We start from the raw sequence: 6,164 nt of genomic DNA on the forward strand, positions 1-6,164 counted from the left end.
ACACACACACAACGCACATATCCCTCCCTGTCAATGCAGTCAGCTGTGTTTCAGCCACTAAACAGTCTTCACATCCTTATCTGCAATTATTCAGCCTTTATCAAATCAAATCAAATGTATTTATAAAGCCCTTCTTACATCAGCTGATATCTCAAAGTGTTGTACAGACACCCAGCCCTAAAACCCCAAACAGCAAGCAATGCAGGTGTAGAAGCACAGTGGCTAGGAAAAACTCCCTAGAAAAGCCAGAACCTAGGAAGAAACCTAGAGAGGAACCAGGCTATGAGGGGTGGCCAGTCCTATTCTGACTGTGCCAACCTGTCATAAGAACTGTGTATGTTGTTGTCTGGTCAGATTATTCTAGATCTCAAAGGGCCATCAGTCAAATGTAATATGATTGGGTCCCATAAGTCAGGGCCTGTCATATGCTGCTCATATCATCACTGCCACACTCTCTGTCTATATTAGTTGTCATTGGAGATTTCATTGTCAACACTATACTGAGAGAGAGAGAGAGGGAGAGAGAGAGAGAGAGAGAGAGAGAGAGAGATGGAGAGAGAGGGGGAGAGGGGAGACATGGAGAGAGAGGGGGGAGAGGGAGAGATGGAGGGAGGGGGAGAGGGAAAGAGAAAGAGAAAGAGAAAGAGATGGAGAAAGGAAGGGGGTAAAGGGAGAGCTAGCTAGGGAGGAGGTCATATTTATTAATAGCGAGACTAAAAGAGTGAGGTCAAGCTAGAAAGAGAGACAGGGAGAGAGAGAGATCTCCCCCACCTGGTCGCTGTCAGGATGATAATATCTCAGTCCTCTGAACGGCAGAGTCACTGGACTAGCTCATGGGCCCCCTTGGGTGGGTTTTGTAAGTATTTAAGTGTGTCTATTGGTGTGTGTGTTGGTCCATACACTCTGGGACAGTGTTGGTATTGGGCCCTTTATGACAGTGAAGCATTGTGGGATTGTTATTGTGAGGTCACACAGTGATGATGCAATCTCTGTATCAGGCACCACGCTTCCTGAACACTCTCTAGGAACAATGACATCACACACACACACACAGCCATGGTCAGAGGAGTTGTCCAGGAGTTTTCCTCAGACGCTATCTCTCGAGAGAAGAGGGAGAGTGAGATGAAAGAGAGGGAGGAGAGTTATGAGAGAGAGACAGGAGGGGATGGAGGCTTGCAGAAGAGAGGGAAGGGAGAAAGGGAGAGCAAATGAGGGAGGAGACAGATGGAGGGAAAGAGAAGAGGGCACAAGAGGAAGTCAGGGTCTAAAGCTACCTGAGAGGTGTAGTGTTTCGTATTGGGTTTGGGGGTTTTCGCTGTCCAGGTTATTACCAGTGGTCCTTGGGTTGTGTTTGCGCCTGTGTTTTGGCTTCACCCATTTGTACGTGTTCCTGGTTGTTTTGGACATTAAAGCGTTTTTCCCTCGTATCTTCTGCTCTCTGCGCTTGACTCCACACCCATCACTCTTCAGACGTTACACTGAAGGGCAAAGGTGATCCCAGCAGCTCTCCTGCTCTAAGATTGGTCGTTCTTTTCAAACCTGATCATTGAGAGTTCTGATTGTCTTAAATCTATAGCCTCATTCTGATACTACCTCTTTCTCCCTGATGGGTGACAGGAGGATGTCTGTTGTCATGGAGACATAGGGGGATTGTGTTTCTATAGCATCAGCAGGAAGTTAACCTCCACTAGACAGGAAACACACACACACACACACATCAGTAATGGATTGTGTTTACATACTGTTTATATATTTTGAGCATCTTTGTGGGTGTTGACGTTGTGTTTATCTATTGGAAAGCTGTATATTCTCATGTGTGTGTGTGTGTGGGATTTACGAGGCTTGCTCTGTAGATAAAGCAGTGAGATTTCTGTAACGAGACAGAGAAGACAGAGAGAGGCAGAGAGAGGAAAGAGAGAAAAGACAGAGGCACAGAGAGAGAAAGACAGAGAGAGGCAGAGAGAGAAGAGAAGAGAAAGACAGAGGCAGAGAAAGATAGAGAGAGGCAGAGAGAGAGAGAGAGAGAGAAAGACAGAGGCAGAGAGAGAAAGACAGAGAGAGGCAAGAGGAGAGAAAGAGAGAGAAGACAGAGAGAGGCAGAGAGAGAAAGAGAGAGAAAGACAGAGAGAGGCAGAGAGAGAAAGAGAGGAAAAGAGAGAAAGAAAGAGAGAGTCAGAGAGAGAAAGAGAGGCAGAGAAAAAGAAAGAGAGAGAGAGATCAGACTGATAAGACTAAGTAGAATAGAACTAGTGTACAGACAGACTGTGGGGTTCCCCCTCTTCTCTCTATCTCTCTCTGGAATGGGGCCGAGCAGACAGAGATGGAATTCAAATGACGATATATTCAGTTCCTGAATAAATTATGCAGTCCTGTCCAATCTATGCCCCTCCTCAATACGTGATAATATATGTCTTTCTCGCCCTCTCTCTCTCTCTGCACTTCGGATTGGTTGTTAGTTAATCTATCACTGTCTGTAGCTACCAGCTCTCACAGTGTCACGTCAGAATTAGACGTTTATTCATGTTTCCCAAATGTCAAATTTCGAAGTTGTTCCAAAAGTCACATTTAGAAGTGTTTAAGGTTAAGTTTAGATATGAACTCTGAATGGTTAAGGTTTGGGATAGGCTTAAAACTACAATTTCAAAAACAACTTTCTATCGTTGGATTCGAACCTGCAACATTTGGAGTCAGAGGCAGACGCTTGAGGCAGATGCTTAAACCAATCCACCATCCCCGTCCACAACACCCTGGCGAAACCTACTTGAAGGTAACAGCGCTCACTGTTGCCCCTAGTGGTCGGTTTCTACGTCATAACCTGACGTCCTCAGACATGGATGGACGTTGAATACTGACTTGTATTATGGGTGACCTGGCTGGTCTGTAGAGTGCCTCATGGACAGTTACCTAAGGACAGTGTGTGTGTGTGTGTGTGTGTGTGTGTGTGTGTGTGTGTGTGTGTGTGTGTGTGTGTGTGTGTGTGTGTGTGTGTGTGTGTGTGTGTGTGTGTGTGTGTGTGTGTGTTTTTCTCTGTCTGTGTTTGTGTGTTATCTGAGACGGTGACCTAAGCTCTAGTGGATGTGTTATATGCTGCTAACCTGACAAAACCCAAGTATGCGCCTCGATCAGCCCTCTATGGACTCTCTTGTATGTACACTAATTAGGTTGCATAAGTGGCTTAGGGACACAGATTGCCTGGAATTCCTCTCTCGCAATCCATCGAAGCCACCGTCACACCGATACTTAGAGCCTAATACACTTTCACACGCAGACACACACACACACACACAAACACACACACAGAGGCATGGAGGCTTAACACACACAGACCAGCTCCAGCACTATTAATACCATAGCACTGTTGTAGTGCTGTGTTTATCAGTCCATTCTTCTACATACTGTATTCACTAGAATAGTGACTGTACTATCTTTACTGATCTTAATGTCACTGTTCAAGTAAAGAAAAGTGTGGTTTAGAACTAGTAGAGGTCTGTCCTCCCAGAAGAACCTCAGGACTCATTGTTCTTGTTGTGTGGGGACAATTAGTGAGGTTGCGCTCATGGGGAAGGTGATAGGCCTCGCACAACAGCTGCCTGTAATCCCAGCTACGCTTTCATATCCTGAGACACGCTTCTTTGTGCGTGTGTGTGTGTGTGCGTGCGTGTTTGTGTGCATTTTTCCCAGTGCGTGTGTGTGTGGATCTCCAGATCACATGATGGAAACTAAGGGTAGGAGGTTAAGGAGGGGTTTAAGGAGGGGTTTAAGGGGGGGGGGGTTCAGGGGGATCCCAGTTTGGATATCTTGTGTTCCCCCTGACTGGGTCACAAACACACACCTCCCCTCACACACACTCCAACATGCTCTTAAACTTTCACTCACTCTGCCTCTCTCACACACATCCGGTGCGTAGCTATCCAGAGGACAGTGTGTGCTTAGGTATGACTGAGGCCAAAGCAGTGTGTGTGTCTCTTGGTGTTTTAACTAGAGGACTAAGGACCAGACTCAAGGCTCTAGGATGTCTACTGATCCAAAACTTTACCGGAGATCTTACCAGGGACTGCACCGGAAACTCTACCGGGAAGGAGCGGGACCGGGGCCTGTTTACTAGGGCAGGATGGGGATGTTCCGACACCCAGGGGGCTGTGAGTACAGAACTGTGTGTGTGATCCGACACCCAGGGGCTGTGAGTACAGAACTGTGTGTTCCGATCCCCAGGGGGCTGTGAGTACAGAACTGTGTGTGTTCCGATCCCCAGGGGGCTGTGAGTACAGAACTGTGTGTGTTCCGACACCCAGGGGCTGTGAGTACGGAGCTGTGTGTGTTCCGATCCCCAGGGGGCTGTGAGTACAGAACTGTGTGTGTTCCGATCCCCAGGGGGCTGTGAGTACAGAACTGTGTGTGTTCCGACACCCAGGGGCTGTGAGTATGGAGCTGTGTGTGTATAGAAATGCTATGCTGGAGTGTGTGTGTCGGGTTACTGCTGTCTGTCCTTGAGCTGATGTGGACTTAAACTTGCCTCGGGTGTTTGTCTGTGTTTATTTCAGAATTAAAATAATAATTCTGAAAGATAATTCCATGGAAGATAGAGAACATTCCAGCTAACATTATTCTCTTGTGTGATGCTGTTCTTTTCTCTGTAGTTTTTTCTCTCCGATTTATATGTTGCTCATTACAATGACTCTTGATTAGATCTGTACACTTCATTAGTTTAATTGACGTCATTAAATGAATTGGCCCACGCAGCTACAGTGGGATTGAGTTCTAGTGATCTGGGAGGGTTGGAATACACTCCCTCTTTAGTTTAATGACACACATGCGCGCGCTCATGCACGTCGTACGCACTATTTGTGGTGGCATGGAACACGAATGGTGTGGTTGTATAAGAAAAGAGGTGATGTGTGTGTGTGTGTGTGTGTGTGTGTGTGTGTGTGTGTGTGTGTGTGTGTGTGTGTGTGTGTGTGTGTGTGTGTGTGTGTGTGTGTGTGTGTGTGTGTGTGTGTGTGTGTGTGTGTGTGTGTGTGTGTGTGTGTGTGTGCGCGTGCGTGCGTGCGTGTGTGTGTGCAGGTGTTATACAGTTTTAATCCTGTGATTAAGAAGTGCTATATGAGCATCATCTCTGATCCTCCATCTGTGGTGTGATTCACACACACACGCACACGCACACGCACACGCACACACACACACACACACACACACACACAGAAATACCTCATGGTTCAAACAGGCTGAAATATCTCAACACCTACAGTTGAAGTCAGACGTTTACATACACCTTAGCCAAATACATTTAAACTCAGTTTTTCACAATTCCTGTGTCAAGCCCTGACCGTAGATTGCTTTGTATGTTTCTATTTTTAGTTTGGTCAGGGTGTGATGTGGGTGGGTATTCTATGTTGTAGGTCTAGGTTTTCATTTTCTATGTGTTTGGCATGGTATGGTTCTCAATCAGAGGCAGCTGTCTATCGTTGTCTCGGATTGAGAGCCATACTTAGGTAGCCTGTTGTCCCATTTTGAGTTGGGTGATTATATTCTGGTTAGTGTTTGTTGCACCTGTCAGAACTGTTCGGTTATGGTTTTGTTGTTTTTGTTCGGGTTCATTCTGGATTAAAAGTATTATGGACACGTACCACGCTGCACTTTGGTCCTCCTCTCCTTCCACCAATGGAAATTGTTACATCCTGACATTTAATCTTAGTAAAAAATTCAGTTAGGATCACCACTTTATTTTAAGAATATGAAATGTCAGAGTAATAGCAGAGAAAATGATTTATTTCAGCTTTTATTTTTTTCATTCCATTCCCATTGGGTCAGAAGTTTACATACACTCAATTAGTATTTGGTAGCATTGCTTTTAAATTGTTTAACTTGAGTCAAATGTTTCGGGTAGCCTTCCACAAACTTCCACAAAGTTGGATGAATTTTGGCCCATTCCTCCTGACACACGCATTTTCAGTTCTGCCCACAAATTTTCTATAGGATTGAGGTCAGGGCTTTGTGATGGCCACTCCAATGCCTTGACTTTGTTGTCCTTAAGCCATTTTACCTCAACTTTGGAAGTATGCTTGGGGTTATTGTCCATTTGGAAGACCCATTTGCGACCAAGCTTTAACTTCCTGACAGATGTCTTGAGATGTCTTTTTCCTCCAAACATAATGATGGTCATTACA

This window comes from Oncorhynchus kisutch, linkage group LG11 (genome assembly GCF_002021735.2).
Source record: "Oncorhynchus kisutch isolate 150728-3 linkage group LG11, Okis_V2, whole genome shotgun sequence".
Lineage (NCBI taxonomy): Eukaryota > Metazoa > Chordata > Actinopteri > Salmoniformes > Salmonidae > Oncorhynchus > Oncorhynchus kisutch.